The sequence below is a fragment of the Pelophylax lessonae genome (assembly GCF_965119305.1).
Source record: "Pelophylax lessonae genome assembly, chromosome: 3".
NCBI classification, from domain to species: domain Eukaryota; kingdom Metazoa; phylum Chordata; class Amphibia; order Anura; family Ranidae; genus Pelophylax; species Pelophylax lessonae.
Genome location: NC_138770.1, coordinates 415,225,526 through 415,248,964, shown reverse-complemented (window position 1 = coordinate 415,248,964; position 23,439 = coordinate 415,225,526).

Here is a 23,439-nt window from a genome sequence, read left to right as displayed (position 1 = left end):
ATGACACTGTAAGTGTACATCTGAAGTTTTTTTTTACAATAAACGTATTTGGAACGTATTACATATTGGGGATTTTTTTGTCTATTTTCCAATACAGAGGAGAGGATGCCTAAAGGGGCCCCTTATCTGCAATCACTTACCAGTATCAAGCCTTTTAGACCCCTACGCTATACGGCCTAGGGTTCCACGCCTTCTGGTAAGTGAATTCACTTTTGGGAGAAGAGGGAACTCAGGACTCAGGGTTCAAAAGAAGTCACTTGGATGCTCCTAATTGTTGAGCAACAGCCACGTTTATCACTGGATGATTCACTGGACACTTATATTTATTAATTTTTTATTGAAGGATTCATTTACACCCATTTTATTCACTGGGACTTTAATTTAATTATTGAAGTGTATATGCATATTTATATATTTATTCACCTATACTCACTTATCTTTAGCACTGGGATTTTACTGAACGTATTTATTCACTGAAGTGTATATTTTACCATTTATTATTTAAAAATGTTTTTTTCCCACACTGAGAATTTAATTAATTATACTCTATCACGGGCAAAAGGCACATCATTGGAGAGAGTTCCTTTTAGTCACGTGTTTTAATATTATGCACTATTTTTAGCGCTGTGTTTTTTTGTTATACACGTTTGGTGAATGGCTTGTCTGCAGCGCTGACTTGAAAGCGGAAAGTGTCTTTTAATAAGTTACACCATAAGCCCAGCCTCTTCTGAACAGGAGGCATGTCCATTCCCAGATTTAAATTCTAAAATCTTGTGGCATGATCGCCAGGCTGAAAGGCTTTCATCACAGCAGCACTGTTTGAGGCAATCTTATGGAGTCCGAGGTTGACCTTAGAAAGCATACCTTGAGTCCTTTGGAGCAGGTCAATGGCTGCTTCATGGGTAAGGATTTGAGTCCATCGTTCATGTAAAAGTCTCTCTCAACAAAGTGTCTAGCATCTGTGCCAAACTCCTTTTCAACATCAAGAGCAGTCCTTCGTAGACCATATTTTGCAACAGCAGGTGAGGGACTGTTTCCAAAGACATGTACTTTTATGCGGTATTCAATCACTTCATTATGTTGTTGTTACGGTGCCACAGAAACCTTAGGAAGTTCCAATGGTCTCCTCTTATTATAAAGCAATGGAACATTTGTTCAGTGTCAGCAGTTATGGCAACTGGCTCTTTTCTGAACATCATAAGTACTGCTACAAGGTTGTTGTTTAGGTTAGGACCAGTGAGAAGAACAACTTTCAGGCATATGCCTTGATGCTTAGCAAAACACTACCCTGATTTGCTTTGGTTTACGTGGATGATACACTCCAAAGAAAGGCAGATACCAGCACACGTCATGTTCTAGAAGAGGTGGAGCTGGCTCAGCATGATCATTGTCAAAGATCCTTTTCATAAAGACAATGAAATGGTTCTTCATTTCAGGCCCGTTCTTTAGTGTTCGCTGAAATGAGTTGAATCTGGATAAAGCATGTTCAGGATCGTTTGAAGTCTGTCTCTTGTAACACAAAGAGGTAATGGTGCAACACAGCTGTTAGATTCGTCTTTGAAGAACTCACTGTCCATTATTGCGACAAACCTCTATCTTCAATTAATAAGGCTATTCTATTGTCATCACGTGTAGTACAAAATGCTATGCTACCAAAGTTGTCATCACAGGGAATGGGAATAACATCAGATACCTGGATGATGTCAAAAGGCTTCTCTTTTACTTCATAATGATGAGGGAATTGCCTGAAGTGATATGCATGCCCTTTTCTTAGCACAAAAGTCTTAAAGGAGTTGATCTCGGATGACTTACGCATCCTGTTCAAGCATACATCGCTCACTATTACTCAGCCTAGATCAAGTCTTTTTTGCATATGGGGCATTGTCAGATCCATTGCACTGCCAGCGTACTTAATGTACTCTGAGAATGTCTCTTCCTAGCAAGACTAAGATTTCAGCATCCATGTCCATTGGAGAAATCTTGGTAACCAGGTGCCTTAAGTAGGGATGGTGATACGCAGCTTCTGGAGCAGGAACTTCTTCCCTGTTGTTTGGTATTTGGTCACACAACTTTGCCTTGATATGGGAGACCATGAACCTATCGGTCCTTCTACCTTAGGTTTCTACATGACCAGAACAAGTGTTGAGAGCACTGTATATGGTGTTGTATGTCCCTTTATGAAAAAGATCTCAAAGATCTCAAAGAATTCAGGTTTAACCAGGGAACTGTTGTTCTATTATGGCATGCATCCTGCTAGCTTTCTCAGGTTGATCCTTCAGATATATTTTGACTAAACATACCTTGACACAGCATTTGTGGCCTAATCCTTCTCTACAGACTTCAATACATGAAGAAAAAACATTTGTAGTGGCTGGAGCATGCCTTTGTTGCTCCCCGCCATGATTTTATGCAGGGTTCAATGTAAATGGCTGCTGTGGATTGTCTGGAAGTGGAGCAGGATGCATAGCTGTAACATGTTTGTCACTACTGAAGCTTGTGATGATCCTTGTTATCAATTTTTTTAAAGTTTTGCAGTCTTTTGAATAGAGTGCTTTCTATGGCTTCAGAACTAACATATGTTTGCTCAAGTCTTGCCCATGCAGCAGCAAGACCTGCATCTGGGTAGTCAATATGTACTGCTCTGTCTTTTAACAGGATCTGCAGATTCTGGCCCCAGCCACTTTATGAGCAAATGTTAACAAGCTTGTGGTGAATCATATACAGTATCTGGTGAAGTCAGACAGGTCTAATTTCTCACTCTTTGGAGCCAAAGTAACTTATGGGACCCTTTGGGTGTGAAAGTTCTCTCATGAATAAGGGTGAAGTTTGCCAGGATAAAATGACATAGCTTCTGCTGGCTGTTTCTTGAACTGTGGCTTGTCGCTGGGAGTTACCTTGTCATTGACAGGAGGTGATGTGGTTTGCTGTGTAGGTGCATTTTGGACTTGAAGAGGCTCAGGTTTTTGTAGGTTGGAACTCTCTGTGTTGAGAGTCCAAACAGTAATGTTAGTAGGCGGTACAGGAGATAATTCTGTATCATTGCAAACACTATACCTTAGCATATATTCACTGGTGCATTCAACTAGATCTTCCATTTTTGCTGGAATAGAACAGTGTGAATTAGTGCTGTCTACCATTGCTTGTTCAAGAACCTTCAGCCTTTTCTAGGGCAGCTGCTTCCTCCCTTTCCATTTGCAGAATCTTTATTTGAGATTCCACCTTTGCTTCGCAAGTTTTTGCTCTGAGCTTCTATCTCAGCTTGGCAAGCTTTGGTCTGAGCTTCTATTTCTGCTGGGTGGACTTTGGGCTGAGCTTCTATCTCTGCTTGGCAAGCTTTGGTCTGAGCTTCTATCTCTGCCTGGTGAGCTGCCATCTCTGCCTGGTGAGCTGCCATTTCTGCTTGGAGCGTTTTGTATTGAGCTTCCATCTCTGTTTGGCGAGCTGCCATCCCTGCTCAGAGAGTTTTGCTTTAAGCTTCTATCTCTGCCTGGCAAGCTTTGCCCTGAGCTTCTATTTCAGCTTCCTTTCTGGCAAAGGAGCTTCACATTTTTTTGCTTACAGACTTGCATGGGCCTCTATAAGCTTGTCACTTAATGTTGAGCTTCCAGAGCGAGAAAATCTAGATGAATGTGAGGTGAACTTAGTAGATGTAGATTTATGAGATCTGGTCTCCTGCAGATGAGCAATGCAGAGTTCCGCCTTATCCTTGACATCTTACACTAAGATCCTTTTTAGAAATATGGGAGAGGTAAATGGCGCTGCCTAAAATTGTCTAATAAATGACTAGGTAAATTAAGTAGAGGGAATCGGATGCAGGAATCTGTCACTTAAAGCGGAGTTCCGGCCACAAAAATTTTTTTCAATAAAAATACCCCCGGGACAGTCAGGGCTAGTACATTCCACAATGGATAGCCTCTGTACTGTCCCGGGTCGCACTTACCTTTTAGAAGAAATACTTACCTTGAAAATTTCTTCTCCAGCACTGCCATCTCGGATGTGGGCAGCTGAAGCCAGCGCGTCCTCTTCTGCGTCCTCTTCCGTGTCCTCTTCTCCCAGAATGCGCCTGCACCGGCCCCGCTCATCACTTCTGTTGCGGGCGCGTCATCCCTCCACAGCTTCTGGGCATGCCCATAAGCTGTTTAGCAGGGAATGAGGCGCCGCACCGGAAGTGACAAGCGGGGCCAGTGCAGGCACATTGATTCCTTGGAGTGATGACGTTCAGCTCCCAGGAATCAGTGCAAAGAGGAAGTGACGCGCGGGCCGCGGCCGCAGAGGGAGGAAGTGGAAGAAAGGTGAGTATATTTTTCTTCAATAACAAGGTAAGTAAACAAAAAAAAAAAATCGTAACTATCCATTTCTTTTTCAGGTGGCCAATAGCAAGCGGATGGCCCAAAATCGATTATGTTGATTTTGTGGCCGGAACTCCGCTTTAAAGTTCATAATACAATGCATCAGAAATGCAAAATAATTAATAACACAAATAAATAGGTGAGGTAAATGGGAGGATTCGGATCCAATGAATCTAACAATGGTCACAATATATGAGGTTGAATCATACAGAATTAACCAATAAAAAGTATATATATATATATATATATATATATATATATATATATATATATATACATATAAAGTGCTGGAAGTGACCGGTGACTCAAGGTGAGTATCAATATTCTAATGATATAGTGATATATATATATATCACTATATATATATATATATATATATATATATATATATATATATATATATATCACTTCATTTTTTAGCATTTCCTCACTTTATCTCTATATATTGATTCCTTTGGGACCCACACCTTAACATATTTACCACTGCAGCACTTTTTGATATATATATATCACTATAACATTAGAATATTGATACTCACCTTGAGTCACCGGTCACTTCCAGCACTTTATAAAGTATATATACTTTTTATTGGTTTGATTAATTCTGTATGTTTCAACCTCCTATATTGTGACCTTCATTGTTAGATTCATTGGATCCAATTCCTCCCATTTACCTCACCTATTTATTCGTGTTATTAAAATTTTGCATTTCTGATGTATTGTATTATAAACTTTAAGTGACAGATTCCTGCATTTGATTCCCTCTACTTAATTTACCTAGTCATTTATTAGACAATTTTAGGCAGCGTCATTTACCTCTCCCACATTTCCATACTGCACTATACAGTACATCCGTTTGGATTATAGATAGGAGGTAGGCTGCAGCCAATTACTCTTCTGTTTATCATACATAATCGGTTTCACATCCTAGCACAGAATTTTCTTTTCTTTTAAGAGATCCTTTTGTTGGTTTAGTTCTTCTGTCTTAGTCAGTTCTGGTAGAGAGCCTTTTATATTAGAATCCCTTACAAAAGCTGTGCATTTAGCAGACAGCTTCTGGTAGTGTTGGTAAGCTGTAGATAAGTGATCTATAGAGTCTCTTAATTCAGCCAGATGAGCATTAAAGTGCAGCAAAACTGACATGCGGTATGTAGTTCTGTCCCATAGATCCAACATATTGCTGGAGAAATCATCTCTAGTGGTTTCCTAGTTTTCTCTAAGTTTCTGTGTTGGTATTATTGTTTGTTTGGGTCTTACACTTTGTATCTGCAGAATCTGCTCCCTGTGCATCTGTGTGATCAGAGGGCATGATGTATCTGTGTAGATTCAGCGATAAAAGAGTGCTCAGAGTCTTGTCTTTGCCATTTGTAAAAAAATGGTTACTGCCTCTTTAAAAAGACAAACAGCAGTTTAGACAGATGAGATAACGCAGTCTAATGCAGAGAAATTCAACATTCAGAGATGAAGTGCAGTAAGCTTGTGCGGCCATGTGCTTTCACAAGATGGCGCATGGCACTGAGCTTGATTGCAAACACACACATATACACAGCAGGCTTTAGGAACTCTACCACATGTTTTGTGTATTCTGACTGATAGTGACTTATCCCTTGTTGAAACCTCTATACCTGGCCTGTATAAGCAGATGTAATCACCGCAGACAATCTTTATCAGATAGCTGAACTCACCAAACACTGTTTCATCATCAACTTGGTTCTTTATTGCAAGCAGCAGGTATAGTAGAAAACAAGGTCTGGCAGATGAATGAAAGACGGTATTATCAGGCCAAAACATGGTAATGTGTTTCCGGATGCAAGCAGATTGCATAAGGCCTAGACAGATGTGGCCATCTTCATTCCCACAAGCATAATGAAGGAACAGGAAAAGGAAGTACATCACAAAATGGAAGGGGCGGAGAGAATACAGAAAGGAAAGACAGAAAGGCAGGTGCAACAACCGCAATAACCACAAGATGGCAGTAAAATAACCAATTATAAAAGAGTCAAATAACAATGGCTTTAGAACATTAACTATATAAATTCTCACACAACATGTGTAACAGCACATAAACAGATGCTGTGTAGAGATCAAGGGGCAAATCCTTAACCATTATTGCTGACAAGGGGAGGCACCAGGGACTATATTTATACATTATGTTATTGATGACTTTCCCACACACAGTATAGGTGATTGTGAGCAAAACAAAATGCGAACAGATTTATGGTGCCATTAAGATTCATTAATGTTATTATTTTCTGTATGTTTTTGTTTGGATCCACTCCCACACGTTCTTCCCATTTTTGACATAACCTTGCTCTTTACAAGAAATGTCAGAAACTTGGCCAGATGTAATTCTTACATGTCTTAATAAAAATGAAACATGTATGTTTCTTGGAGCAAGTGACTTTTATCCATTTGTTATTAGTTAATTTTTCCTTAGGTACTGTGGTTATCAAGGTTTTTTTGTATGTTTAGTTTTAGCCTCTTGTGAAAGTTACAGTGACTTTGTCTAGTTTAACCACTCCTGGACCACCCGCCTGCAATGTACTCCAGACAGGCGGCCCATATAGGCAAAGTGACCTACTGCCTGTTTTTGGGTTTAGTGCGCTCCCCACAAACACCTGCTGTGTGTTGTCAGCAGGTCCCAGCCAATGATTCATAGCCAGGACCTGCTGAGCAGCTTTGTCCAGTCACAGCCCAGAGCCCTGTGTTGACAATCAACACGGGGCTCTGTACAGAGGGAACAATCTCTCTGCTTCCTCTCCCTGCTAAGCAGGGATGAGAAAAAAGAGATCTTTAGTAAAAAAAGCAGCACACATTACACAAATTAACACTTGTTAGGCACACATTTTATCCCTTGATTACCTGAGATGTTAACCACTTCCCAGCCAGTCATTAGTACAGTGACAGTGTATGGTATTATCACTGATTCACTGACCACTGTATTAGTGTAGCTAGTGATGTCAGTGAAGTAAGTTCCCACTCAGTGTCAGTTAGTATCAGATTGGCCGCCTCACTATCGCAGTCCCATTATAAGTTGCTGATCAACGCCATAAGTAGTAACAAAAAAACAAATCCAGTATTCAAACCATAGTTTGAAGATGCTTTAACTTTCATGCAAACCAATCAATAGACACTTATTGGGATTCTTTTTTTTTTTTTTTTACCATGCAGCGGAATACATTTTGGCCACATTTTATGGAGAAATTTGTTTTTTTTATTGTATATGTTTTAAAGTAGAAAGTAAAAAAATATTTTTTTTTCTTCAAAATGTTTGGTCCTTTTTCATTTATATAATAAAAAAAACCCAGTGGTGATCAAATGCCACCATGTTTGGTGGTAAGAAAGCTCTATTTGTGTGAAAACATTTTTGGGGTTCAGCAGTGCATCTTATCAGGTAAAGTAGTGCAGTGCTAATTAGCAAGGGTCTCTTCCCCCACAACCCTGGGCTGTGGGTCTACGGGTGGGGAGGTTTATCAGAATTTGGAAGCCCCTTTTAACCAGGGGGCCCCCAGATCCTGTCCCCCCCCAATGTGAATGGGTATGGAGTACCTACCCCTAACCATTCATTAAAAAGTGTAAAAAGTGAATAAAGACAGTACACTAGTAAAAACAATGTCCCCAATGTAGATCTATTGTCAAACCCCATGCCATTTTATTTTTTTAAAAGCCGGGCCGGCAATTGCAATGGCAAGTCAATTTAAATGGGATTTGACAAATTTTTTTTCTTTAGAAATTTAATTTCCCCTCCCCCCGAGCACTATACTTACATTTTTCATTTTTATTGTTTCACTTCCGCTAATATCCATACCAGACCTGAAGGGACCCCCAAACATCATTTTTTTTTTTTTTAATAATGTATTGCCAGCATTGTTTTGTTTACTTTTTAGCTGTCAGTGGGGAAGCCCACTGACAGCTGGTGGGTCATTGATTGTTAAGGACGCAGCGGCCAGCTTCCCAGCTTAACAACCAGCTATTCTTCACACAGAATTCAAATAATTTTTTACCATTCCGAACTCTAATCGTTCTGAAAATTTATAATTTGTTAGAAAACAAATAAACAAATTAATTTTGATTTTGATGGATTTCAACTAAATTCATTACTATTCATTACTATTTCATTCAGAAATGCGAATACATCCGAATCCATGAATAACCAAAAATTTGTCCAAATTTGTATTCAGACCGAAACTAATTGCACATGTCTATTGAACTGTATACCAGGATCATGGCTAAAGCTTTTTAGTGCCAGCGATGCTCTTTCATGTAAAAGTGATCCAAGAAGCTATACAGCCACCAGGTCAGTTTTACAGAGCTCGGAAAAGGGTCACCCTTCCCACCCAAACAAATTAGCCCCTAGATTGCTTTTGCAAGTGGCCCTCCGGTGCCCCTCTTTGGGCTTTCCTGTGCAACGGGGAGCTCAGCTGTGAAGCCAGCAGTTCCGCTGGCCTACCATAGATAGAACTGATTGTAGACTGGTGAAGCCAGCAGTTCCGCTGGCCTACCATAGATAGAACTGATTGTAGACTGGTGAAGCCAGCAGTTCCGCTGGCCTACCATAGATAGAACTAATTGTAGACTGGAACAGTGCAAGAGGTGACATTTCTCAAAGTCCAAAAAATTTAATTATAATGCATACCTTTTGTAAAGTAATACATGTCAGACAAAAACATTAAGGGTTAAGAGCCGGTTCACACTGAGGCGACACGACTCCTTACTACTTCGGGGGCGACTTGTGCATTACATTGCACCACGACTTTGGAGCGACTTGCAGGGACTTGACATAATGGAAGTCTATGCAAGTCGCTCCGAGGTCGCCCCGAAATAGTACAGGACCCTTTTTCTAAGTCGGAACGACTTGTGTCGCTCCTATTAGAACGGGTCCTGTAGCGGTCAATGGACCACGAGGGAGCGTGACTTGTCAGGCTGACAAGTTACCTGACAAGTCACGCTAATGTGAACCGGCTCTTACTGTGTTAGAGAGGTTTTTGTTTTAATTACTTTCCTTTTGACCCTTAAAAGGAACATATGGTTGTTATAATTGTTTCTTTTTTGTTTTTTGAACATGTAAAAGAGATCAACTTGATGTGAAAAAAAACTCACCAATCTAAGTTAATATTTAAAAAATGTAAGAATTTTATAATTTGTTATTACAGTATATATGTACATGGGGACCATATTTACTATTTACTGTACAAATGCTGACTTTGCTTCCTGCTCTTCAGTGCTACACAATGGTTGTTTGCTTCCACACTTATCAATCAGCTGATTTATTAAAAAATACACTTCTTTCGTGGCTTATTATTTATTAGAAGTACTTCTAAAGTGCCATCAATTTATTCAACACTCTTCCTATATTTTGTACATTCACATCAAGCCCTGCCTCAAGGAGCTTACAATCAAAGGTCCCTAACTCACATTCATATATACACGTGCTAGAGCCAATTTAGACAGGAGCCAGTTAATCTACCAACTTTTTTTTTTTTTGAGTGTGTGAGGAAACCTCACTTAGGCACAGGGAGAAAATGCAAACTAAGTGCAGGGTTGAAAAGACGACCCTAATGCTGCTAGGCAGAAGTGCTAACCACTTATTCACTCTGCTTATAGCTTAACACCTGTTAAAAGCACAAAGGAACTATTGTGAGTTCACTAGTAGCTAATCTACAAACTGCTATCTTTATATGATAACAAAAATATGACGAACCTCACTTAAAAACATGTGAGGTCATAAAAAAGTACTTTTAGGCAAACACAGCTTCAGAATATATGCACTCGCTTAAAATAAGCTTTTTCACTAGGTACCAGGGCACTGGTGGTCACTAGGTACTGATCACCACGGGCCACTAGTAACATTTGATATTCACTGGTCAGTGTATGTTGGTGGCCACCGGAAATCCCATAAATCTGTGGTAGGTTGGATATTAAACTAGAATCCCCCCCCCCCCCCCCACCCTCATAAAGATACCTTGGGAATTCTAAAAGTGCGTGTCAAGGCAAAAAGTATATGCAACACATCTATGCAATACAAGTCCATTTCTCAGTGCTTTATCCCTTCAAAGACCCAGCCTATACAGAAAAAAGCCTATGGATCTTCCAGATATACTCTGCTCAGCGCTGAACAACAAATAGCTTTTTTGTGGACTGAGTGGTGCCCCCCCCCCCCCCCCGTGTCTTTTGCTAAACTTTTCAACCACTACCACCTTAACAATATAAAGGAATTCTCAGACAAACTGGTCTGACCTGAATTGTGTTGTCCTTTGCTAACTGGAACACAGAAGGGTAGTTACTGCCACTTTCGGGCAGAGAGAAAATCAGTATACTGAATGAATTGGGAAAACCTGTGCTCATTGGCTTTTTGGATTTTCGCTATCTGGGATAGATCTACCAGTAGCTGTTGATAGTAAAAAAAATCTTCCAATGCAAGCAAAAAATAAAGCAAAGAAAAACATACAGTATGTTCTCCTAAGGACAGTATCAGAACTGAGCAGGTGTGGGGTGGGAGGGGTTATAGCCCCAAGGGGGCTGGCCTTCAGTCTTCTTGTGTTCAGTGTCAATTTCTCCTGTAGGCATAACCCTAGGTTGCTTTATTATCATCAAGCTGTGTCCCTCAATGATTGAGAACATGATTGCTTAATCAAAGTTCAACAGCAATGCACTTTGTCATCGCATTATTTACTGTATATAAGCTGTTGCTTCCTGTTGCAGTTGCAAAGCAGTTTCCCCACGCGTCTTCAAATTTCCATTGCTGGCAAAAGCTATTCCAGATAACATCTTATTTGTCATACATTTCCAGCACAAACTTTCAATACCTTTCCTGAAATAAATGTGTCAGTTTGTCCATATTAATCACAGACTTAAGATTTTTATTTGGAAACCTGTGAAAGTGAATTGATGTTCCTGGCTACTACTAAATGTGAACACTGTTAGATGTTGCTCAACATTAGTGCACAACCAGATGATTATCATGCATGCTGTGTAACTTGAATTCAGAATCCAGAACTGCAAGTCAAGAGTGCTAACCGCATTGATACTGTTCAACACATTGGAGTTGATTTATTAAAGGAGTATAGGCTGTTCACTAAACAAAGTGGAGTTTCACCTAAAGCCTCTTTCACACTGACAGGTGGACAAGAGCGAACCCTCCAGTCTCTTCTATGGAGCAGCGGATGTCAGCGTACACATGTCAGCTGATACCCACCGCCATCCGATCCAATCCTGTCCGCCAGATGATGGTCCTATTCCCCATCCATCCAGAGGATTGGATGGAAATGGACAGGCAGTCCATTTCCATCCGATTGCCCCATAGAGGCATAGCAGAGCGGACACAGATCTGTCATCTGCCTGGTCAGCGAGGATCAGCAGAGATAGCCCCCTGTGAGCAAGTGGATTCCACTTAACTTTTTTTTTTTGTTTTTGTGCTTTGGTAGTCTTTGGAAAGAGAATATTCATTTTACAAAGCAATCATATTCTATTAATTATTTAAGCAACCCCTCTGTCATTATAATATTAGTTTAAAGAAATACATATCTGGAAAAAAAATGCTGGAATAACAAACCCACCACTACTGCCCTCTTTCTTAACCACTTCAGTTCCAGATGTTTTTACTCCCTTCCTCACCAGGCCATTTTTGCAATACGGCATTGTGTTATTTTAACTGACAATTGTGTGGTCGCGCGACACTGTACCCAGATAATTTAATGTCTTAATAATTTGTGTACTCCCCCCCCCCCCACAAAAAGAGCTGTCTTTTGGTGGTATTTGATCACCTCTTCGGTTTCTATTCTTTGCGCTATAAACGAAAAAAGGCTGACAATCAAAAATAATATATATATATATATATATATATATATATATATATATATATAGAAATATATATATTTTTTTGTTTACTTCTACTTTCTACTATAAAACCATCTATAAAAAATCCAATAAAAAAATTTGAAAAATCTAATTTCTTCATCAATTTGGGCCAATATGTATTCTGCTACATGTTTTTGGTAAAAAAAAAAAAAAATCCCAATAATTGTATTATGATTTATTTGCGCAAAAATTATAGCATCTACAAACTATGGGATGAATTTATGGACTTTTTATTTATTTTTTATATTTTTTACTAGTAATGGTAATAAAATCTGCAATGTTTAGCGGGTCTGCAATATTTCGGCGGACAAATGTGACACAGGGTGACACTTTTTGGGGACCAGTGACACCAATACAGTAATCAGTGGTAAAAAAAATACACTGTCATTGTACTAATGACACTGGCAGGGAAGGGGTTAACATCAGGGGCCCTCAAAGGGTTAAATGTGTTCCCTGGGAGTGTTTTTTTCCTGTGTGGGGGATGTTTGCACTGTGGGAAGAAAGAGATCCGTGTTCCTGCTTAGCAGAAACACAAGAACTCTGTCTTCCTTACTAGCACAATGCCGATCAGGTTTGTTTACAAACCAAACGATCTGCCGGACTCACTGATTGGTTCCCACTGTGTCCAATCACAGCAGGAGTGGGCCTTTGGTGGCACATGCACGAGCCAGGACCAGGAAGAAGAAATCACATACAGGTACGTGATTTTGCACTTAAGGTCCACCCTGTCGCAGTATATTTGCATGGGGCAGTCCCTAAGTGATTGAAGATTTGTGCTATAATGTTTTTTTTTTTTTATTATACTGTATAATTATATAGTACTCAGACATGCTGGTAGGTTAACTGAGTCCTTTCCAAAAATTGGACCTAGTTAGTGTGTGTATGAATGTGAGTTAGGGATCTTAGATTGTAAGCTCCTTGAGCACAGGTACTGATGTGCATGTTTAACCGCTTTACGACCGCCCACCGCAGTTATACTGCGGCAGGCAGCCGCTCCTGCGCGAACCGCCATAGCTATACGTCGGTTGCGCGCAGGAGGCTATGGGGTAAGCGTGAGCCGCCTTCGGCGTGCTCCCGCCCCCGCTCATCAGCAGGGAAGCCTATGCAGTGGGCAGGCGGCACTGATTGCCGCCTGACACCCACGATCGTTCCCCGCTGAGAGAGAAGAACTGTCAGCTGTTGTAAACACAGCTGACTGTTCTTTTCCCTGGAATGATCATAGAGCCCCTGTGATCCTTCTATATAGGAACACAGGTCTCTATGGTCATTTCACAAGTCACCCCCCCCCCCACAGTTAGAATCACTCCCCTAGGCTCACATTTAACCCCTTGATCACCTATAATGTTAACCCCTTCCCTGCCAGTGTCATTATTACAGTAACAGTGTAACAGAGTATATTTTTAGCACTGGTTACTGTAGAAATGTCACTGGTCCCCCCAAAAGTGTCAAAAATGTCAGTCAGGGGTCCAAATTGTCCGCCGCAATGTCGCAGTCCCACAAAAAATTTGCAGATCGCCGCTATTACTAGAAAAATAAAACAATAATAATGACATAAATCTTTCCTGTAGTTAGTAGAAGCAATAACTTTTGCGCAAACCAATCAAAATATGCTTATTGCGATTTTTTTTTTACCAAAAATATGTAGCAGAAAACAAATTGGCCTAAAATGTTAAAACATTTTGATTTTTACATTTTTTTTGGCAATGTTATATAGCAGAAAGTGAAAAATATTGTTTTTTTTTTTCAAAATTGTCACAATTTTAGTGTATAGCGCAAAAAAATAAAAATCGCACAGGTGATCAAATACCACCAAAAGAAAGCTCTATTTGTGAGGAAAAAAATACATCAATTTTATTTGGGTACAGAGTAACACGACTGCGCAATTGTCCGTTAAAGTAATGCAGTGCCGAATCGCAAAATATGGCCTGGTCATTAAGGGGCAAATCCTTCCGGTCCAGAAGTGGTTAATATATGTGTAAAGCGCTGTGTAAATTCACAGCACTATATTAGTACCTGTAATAAATACTGTAAATAAATATATACCAACATCAATTTACGCAGCGATTTACATATTTATTGCATATTCACATCAGTCCCTACCCTCAAGGAGCTTACAATCTAAGGTTCCTAACTCACATTTATACATACAGTACAAATACTAGGGGCAATTTAGACAGGAGCCAATAAACCTACTAGCATGTCTTTGTGGATTGTGGGAATGAAACATAAGTACTCGGTGGAAACCCACGCAGGCACAGGGAGAACAGGCAAACTCCAGGAAGGTAGTATTGATCCACTTTCCTAGTCACTGACCCAGAAAACTGCATACTTGTTCTGAATCTATGACTTTCTATCCAAAAGGTAAATATTATAGCCAGACAAATAGCATTTCTAGGAAGGAGAGATCAGAGATTTCAGATTCATGGTTTCACTTGTGAAGGTTTTCTTTTAGTGTCACATGCGAAACCGCTATAAAAGTTAATACTCCAATTAATATTTGAAGCTACATTAAATGTATAACATAGTCATCAAGTTTCTGCTGTAAATCCTTTGTGTTTAAGGCTGGATACAGAATACAAATGACATGAAAGAAAATGCAAAGCTATTATATAGCAGCTGACGTACATAATATAATTGTGTCCTGAACCACATTACAAAGACAATGGATTTTAAAACGCTTTATTTTGATTCACGCAAAGCGCTTGACATTTTCTTGTTGTAGTCAATTTTTCCATAGAATAATGGATATCAGATGTGATTTTTGTGCTGGAGCACTTTGAAAAATGCTTTTTGGACAGATATCTGGGTCTGTGACATATCCATGTGCAGCTATGAATACAACCAACAAAAAAAAAAAATACAGCAAAAACAGCGGGCTTTTACATCGATTTAGTAGTGTCATAAGTAATGTCTCTTGCTCTAGACATAAGATCTAACTGATTAACAAGTTTTGTTCATTCTATTAGTATTGTTATTTTCCATGAGCATGTTTCATCTTTTTCCAAGCAAGAATTACAGTTTTCATCCTTCCTCATGGCCAAGAGGTTAAAAAAACCACATAAAAGGGACACAATTCAGGTTTTTTTATAAATAAAATGTTGTTAATTTTATCTGAAAGAATTGTTTATGTACAAACACTCATTAGTGGCAATATAATAACAGCATTCATTTTCCATGCTGTTGTTCCTTCTAATTACATTGAGCAGACAATCATGTTATACTCACTATGTGCAGTGCAGTGACTAACTTTAAGGGAAACTATATTGGGTTTAATAATTATTTGTCTTGCATTATTGTTAGAATACTTACCTGCGGTTAATAATAATTTATTACGACATTGTTTTACTGTTCCATTTTTAAATCAAAGTATTACCTAAACTTGTGGATTCACCAGAGTTAAGCTAGTCATACATGGCTTGCATTTTCTCTGATTCTGTTAAATATGAGTCTTGGGTGGTCCTGTTGGCAACACCCAGTTCAACAAAAGCCATATTTTCAATTAAGTGAGCCCTGTAGAAATATCTTTGCAGAACAGCGACTGTATCCTATCAAATGTATAAAAAAATCACTGCGCTACTGTCATGGAAACCAGCTGCAGGCACTGCAATACGACAATGTTATAAAAGACTAAGGAAAGAGAGAGAAATGCCACGCCAAAGGGTCCATTGAATTTGCTCCATAACATTTTGCCACTTGGATTTCCTTGTGATTACACAATTTTGTACCAGAATCGCTTGTTAACTACTAAGCAAATGTAAGTTTTCTACTTTTAAATAAAGTCTATCTTTGATGGTTTTACACTATGAAGAGGCTTTTTGTTTCCTTGGGTACCCGAATTCCTATATGCTTATCAAAAGATTTGAGGAGACGGTGACAACCATTGGGAGATTATTGCGCCACAGGTGACACCACTTCCTGCCTGAATGACTCTTTATCGATAGTATTTGAGTCCATGAATTTTGGTAAGGGCTCCTGACTCTTTTGGTGATGGCTTCACCCAGGGTGACAATTCTCCATTTTTAACATGCAAAGTTCCTCCTTTGTCTGGATATGGACTTTAATTCTCAGGGCCTTTTTTTTTTTTTTTTTATAACTGAGGACTTTATCTTATTTATTCTTTTTTTTTTTCTTTTCTTTTCTTTTTTTCTTATTGCACCATTTTTTTCACTTTATTTCATTTTGTTTATTGCACATCTATTATGTTGCACTTTTGCATATATTACACAATTTTTGCACTTTGTATGATGCTTTAGTCACAGATATACGTTACTTTATATGGTTATATGCAGCACTTTATTTGTTAGTACTATTTATTCAATAGTGCGGCATTTATCTATCTTTCCTTAAGCTGGATACACACTATCCAACTTTTGTGGTTAGATTTCCTTCAGATTTACCTTTAGTGCAAGGGCCTGCATACAGATTGCATACAAATTGAAAGTGTTTAGGTTTGACCTCATATTATATGGTTTTGGTAAGTCTAAAGGAAAAAGTCTTCAGAAAATCTTATAGTGTGTATGGCCCATTAGACTGTATCCTATCACCTGCAGGGGAGAGTCCTTCATCCACACTGTTAAGTGTATATGAGGGAATTAAAAATATTTTCTTATTCAGCTCATTCGGCTGAACAAGATATATCTATATGTGTATGGCTAGCATTTAACATTAAAGTGATTGTAAAGTCTAGTTTTTTTTAGATAGCCAACATGTTATATTTACCTGCTCTGTTCAGATGGTTTTGCACAGAGTGGCCCGGATCCTCCTCTTCTTGGGTCCCTCTTCTGTGCTACGGGCCCTTCCCTGCTGTTGAGTGCCCCCACAGCAAGCAGCTTGCTGTGGGGACACCTGAGCTGAGTCACAGCTTCCTGTTCAGTCCATTCAGACACAGAGCCATGACCCCCACCCCCTCTCTCTCCTGATTGGCAGACTGACTTTGATTGACAGCAGCAGGAGCCAATCAGAAGGGGAGGCCTAGTCAGCTGAGAAACTCCTGCAACATTGCTGGATGAAGATGAGCTCAGGTAAGTATTAGTGGGGCTGAGGGGGCTGCAGCACACAGAAGGTTTTTCTTATTTTAATTTATAGAATGCATTAAGATTAAAAAAAAAAACTTCTGCCTTTACAATCCCTTTAAGTTGCCAGGGCTAGAATATTGGCTGAAAATCCAGCCATAAGTCGCCCTGTCTCCATTACCCGGCTTGACAAAATTCAATTTTAAAATCAATTGAGTTGGATGGAAAATTGTCAACCGAGCTGTGAGTGCATCATATTAGATGCCGTCACTGTTCAGGTATTACTTACTAAAACATATAACATGGGTATATTCATGACTAAGGGTAAGTTCTCTCATACTGGGGCTATCATCCCCATAAAGTATGTACAATAAGCTAAATAAAAGAGATGTGAATTATAGCAAGCAAAGCTAGCAGTATATTAGCATGCATAAAAAAGAGAACTTACTCCAGAGATAAAATTATATTCCTGCTACTCTATAAAATTCTGGTTCAGCCACATCTGGAGAAAGCCATCCAGTTCTGGTCTCTAATCCTCAAGAGGGAGGTGCGGGAACTGGAGTCCAGAGAAAAGTAACAAAGTTAATAAGGGGACTGGAGGACCTCAGTTATGAGGAAGGACTACAATCATTAAATTTATTTTCTCTGGAGAAGAGACGCTTGAGAGGTGATTTGATAGCGATATACAAATACCTCAATGGCGATTCTGGCATAGGGAGTAAACTATTCCATCTCAGGGAGTGTAAGAAGACATGGGGCCACTCAACGAAATTGGAGGAGAAGCCATTTAACCTTAAAAAGTGTCTAGGGTTTATCACTGTAAGGATGTGGAATTCACTTTCACAATCATTGGTGTAAGCGGGAAGTATTGAGAGTTTTAAAAAACTCTTGGGCGGCTATCTTAGCAAACACAGTATACAGGGATATGGGAAAGAATTATGAACGCACACACACACCTGCACAGGTTGAACTGGATGGACTGGTGTCTTTATTCAACTTTATCAACTATTTAACTATGTATCTATGTGAGAATGAAATTTAAATTAACTGCCCCAGGTTGAAAAATGTCAGTCAATGTACAGCTCTTGCTGAGACTGTGGCTGCCTGAAAACAATAGCAGATTCCTCCATCAAGTGCAAGTGAAATATATTGGTTTCTCCTATTTATCCCCTTAGGTTCTAACAATGTATGACTATAGTCTTAATGTCAGAATGTGCCATCAGCATTCTTGCTAGCTGACTGCTAAGAAAATAGAATTAGCAACAAACAGCACAGACAGAGTCAGAGCAGAGTGATTAAAGCCCATCTCTATGCACTCCTAGTGAGAGGAACCATGCACCCAGTGGGGGACACGTTCTTTATCACTCCTGGAAGTGTCAGATAGTTATTCAACAAAGCAGAGTTTCTATAGACTATCCCCTAGAAAGGCAGTTGCATTAGGGCCCATTTACATTCATGTGGCACATTAACACGTTACCACAATGCAAAGATGTGATTCAGCTCTTAAGGCATTAGGATGCTACTTTTACAAGTTGATGTTAATGTATTTTTATAGTAAGCTGACACAGTTACTTTAACAAAGCATCCTTTATGCCAATGTATGGGAAGTGTTATGTAAATGTTAATGTATATTATTGTGGTGTATTTTACTGACCATAAATAGCTTCTGTGTGCATTAGTCCCAAATCCTACGATTACATAATTTTATTTAAATAATAACGATGTTTAAAGTATTACTAAAACCATTCACAAAAACGTACATACTTTGAGCATAGACTTCTGGTCTGTTTGTCTGTTTGCCTTGTTTCTACCAATAATCATGTGACATAAATCTGCATGCACATAAAACCAGTAAAAGCTGTCTGTTTAGTTGATCTGTTTGTCCTCTCTGTGGGTAGCATTAAATCCTGCAGCTTCTAGGTATGAATGAAAGTCATTTCCTGTGCCTCTTTTATTACTCAGTGAAAGTTGAACATTTTGAACTCTTTCTGCTTCATTTTTCAAGTACAACAGACAAGTTTCATGAAAAGCGTTCTGTTTTTACTTTTCCTCTTGGGATATCAACTGTTAGCTATATATATTAGAAATTGGATTATTCAATACCATTTGGGAGTCTGCGGGAGGCCGCTATTATATAAAAAAGACCTCCACATGTTCTAAGTCCATAGGGTCATTCAAGATAAAGTCACTAAGTGATAGCTAATAGCAGTGTTATTCTCAGCTGACAAAACAAGGATACATGATTGACTCAGGTGACATACGTCTACTACTATAATAGCATCCACCAACAGAGATCTCAAAAGTCAAGATAAACTGAATTGACACCTAGGGGTTGATTTACTAAAACCAGAGAGTGCAAAATCTGGTGCAGCTGTGTAAGGTAGCAAATCAGCTTGTATCTTCAGCTTGTTCGAATAGGCTTTGACAAAGAAACCTGGAAGCTGATTGGTTTCTGTGCACAGCTTCACCAGATTTTACATTCTCCACTTTTTAGTAAATCAACCCCCTAAAGGCCTTTTCTGTAGTTAGAGGTTGAGAAGTTATCTTGATTTAAAATGTCTTTGTAAACAAATATCATTATACTCGTCAATAAACTATTCACATTGCATCTAACAATTTGCTATCAATCCTGCCTAAATTTGTAAAATAGGTTTAAGTATATCTAAAGCATTTGAGTCCTATTTGGAAAATTACCTTCACATCCCATCACACATCAGGAAGAAAGAGGAAATTCCACCAAACGAGGGGAAATGTCCTCTTAGCTGTCACTGAAATAATTTTCCTGTTTGGAAGATTTCCCCTCTATTCATGTTACAACAAAAAAAAATGGATTTTCCCATGCTTTCAGTCGGGACACCAAGAGAGTGTAAATCTCCCTATAGGGAATACAGACACCAGTAAACTAATGGAGGTTTGGGCTTTAGATAAACCATAATGCAAACATAAACCATAATGCAAGAATTCCAGGGAATCAGTGGATTATCTACTTGATGGTGAAGCCTTTCTAAGTAGTTATGGCTGCAAAAAAAATAACAGCTATTCATGGTAAACAACAAACAAAAGTAGATTTTTTTCCAAATCGGATTTCCCCTTTCATAGTATGGAAAAATTAAACTATTTTGTTTTTTCTATAGGTATAAACTTTGCTTTTGTTCATGGCTGGGTCCTTTCACACGGGCGGTCCGGCCCGTATGTCCGTTTTTCATCCCATCCGTTTGCGGACATAATGCATGTCAATGGGATTGTGGATGTCAGCAGATGACCATCCGCTGCCATCCGATTTGCGTCCTTTCCATTCAGTTCCGTTTTTTGAGACGGAAGAGAACCCTATTTTTCTTCCGTTTAAAAAACGGAACGGACGCAAAAACGGGTGTCAGCGGTGTCATCCGCTGACATCCGCAATCCCATAGACATACATTATGTCCATTTATCATCCACAAACGGATGGGATGATAAATGGACATACAGAACAGACACTCCAAAGTGCCTGAGTGGATGAAAAAATGGACCATGCCGCGTGAAAGGACCCTAAGGCAGTGGTTCTCAATTCCAGTCCTCAGGACCCACTAACAGGTCAGATTTTAGGGATTACCGTGGGGAGATGCAGACTAGAGTACTGCAATCACTGAACAGCAAATTATATCACCTGTGATGTATTTCAGTTATCTTGCAAACCTGGCCTGTTAGTGTGCCCTGAGGACCGGAGTTGAGAACCACTGATGTAAGGGAATGGGGGGAGCAAGGTTTGAGAAGCTTTCTATATTGATGCATTCAGAGCTATCAATCTAGTGAGAAGCAGTCAAGAATATAGAATCAAGCTATTGAGAATATAGAACTTTCATGGTAAAGATGCACTACAAAATAATGGGCAGCACAGTGGCTAAATGGTTAACATATTTGCCTAGCAGCACCAGGGTCATTGGTTCAAATCCCAATCATGTCTGCATGTTCACTCTGTGCCTGCGTGGGTTTCCTCCAGGTTCCTCACACACTCCAAATACATGCTGGTAGGTTAATTGGCTACTGTCTAAATTGACCCTAGTATGTATGAATGTGAGTTAGGGACCTTAGATTGTAAGCTCCTTGAGGGCAGGGACCAGTGTTAATGTACACTATATATGTAAAGCACTGCATAGTTTGATGGTGCTGTAGAAGTATAAACTAAACAATAATGCGTGCCTCTTCTTCATTTAATTACTACTTTTCAATAGACCTGGTTAAGGCTACATTCACACCTGAGCGTAGCGTTTTTTACCGCGATTTTACCGTGATTTTTACCGCGATTTTACCGCGATTTTTACCGCGATTTACAGGCGTTTTTACAGGCGTTTTTTGTGCAGGCTTTTTTAGATTGAATAGAAACCAATGGAAAACGCCTGTAATCTGCCCAAAAAGAAGCTCGTGTACTTTTTTGAGCATTGGGCGTTTTGCTTACAGCGTCAAAACGCTCAGATGTGAACAGGGGCCATTGAAATGAATAGGATTTGTCTTGTTGGGCGTTTTGAGAGCTGATCCTAGAGCAGAAAAACTCCTCAAAAACGCCCCAAAACGCCTAGATGTGAACGGAGCCTAAAGTCTAACTCCAACCAAAACATATTTTTTAGGTTTATCTACAGTTGAGAAATGTTGGATCTTTTTATTACTGTGTTTGCTCCTAGTTTGGAAGATTTATCCTTTCTTCCTTGTTCTGGGAGTTACAGAGCAATTTGAGGGGAAATCTCCAAAACAGCATATCTAGTAAAGTGAGAAACGGTGAGAATCTGTGCCAGGGTTTTATTTCTGAAAGGTCAAAGAGAAGCGTAGGGTGCTGGATAATTTGCTCTATTAACTAACTAATGGGTTGAGTCTACTGTTTGGAATAAGTATGAATTTCCTTGTTTGGTGGTTCTCCGGGGAGTAATGGCTTTAAGTTGGTTTTTGTCTCAAGAAATGCTTCCTGAGGGTACAGTGGACTGTTTGTTTTTTTTTTTTTTTTTTTATTAGAAATTTAATTTAGATGAATTAACCAGTTTGGCTCAAGAGCAATTTTTTTTTTCACTTAAGTTGGTTGGTGTCTCAAAAAATGCTTCCTGAGGGTACAGGGAACTGAGTTTTTTTTTTTATTAGAAATTTAATTTAGATAAATTACCCAGTTTGGCTCTAGAGCAATTTTTTCATTTTTGCATATATAAGAATCTTCATTTTTGGCAGTAAAATTACTTAAACCCCCAGAACATTTTATATTATCTGAAATCAGAGACCCTGTAGAATAAAAATATTTTCATGGCATAGGATATTTTTACAACTATTTATTAAACACAAAATTTCAGGAAAAAAAATGCAAATATAAGCAACCAATTCATGAATAAAAATCCATTCATGACAGTTTGTTTACATTGGTATCATGTTATTGCTATGGCCAATCATAGCGATCACACTATATCCGATATCTGGTTATGGGTAATTGTGTTATGCTGTGTCTGGTGGACACATCGGTCACAGGAGCGGTGCACTGCATGCCCCTAACCCAGAACAGGCTCGATGAGGTATTGTAGAGGTATGTGATCCAGTCTGTCCGTGCCACCTGCCAGCAGTATATGTACTCGGGTCAGTCTGGAATTGGTTAAATATAATAGTTAAAAAAAATAGGAAAAATTAAAACCCAGCATTCATAGTGGAAATCATATTTTGCCCACAGCTTGATAAAAAAAAGATATGTAATATAAAAAGGTCTTTCTCTGAAGGAAGCCTAAATATAGATACAAAAAAAATCAAGAGTTGAATAAAACAAAAAAAAAATGTCAGAATATAAATATTTTCCAGTGAAGATTTGTATCTGACAAAACCAAGTTTTTTTTTTTTAGCACATAATAAGGCTGTTATTTAGTTGGTTGTTTTTGATACTGCTTTGTTTAGCTGAACCTGTGGTTATATTTTTAGTTAAATCTGTGATTGTATTTTTGTCAAAAAGATAACAAGTGACTTTTAATAACAAGATAGGAAACATGTTGTACTGCAGTATAAACGACTATTTTAATAGTGTGTAAACATAGGTGTGCACAGCTTATTGCTAGGACACCTGAACATTTTACTGTATATTAGGGATACAGTCTGTTGTTCGGTAATTTTATTTCATGTTTTGGCGCGGTTTTAATGGCGCGGTTTCAACAGCTGCAGGGCAGCCAATCAACAAGCGCTTAACTAGTGTGCCCTTAGAAGCCATCACAGCCATGCCTACTAAT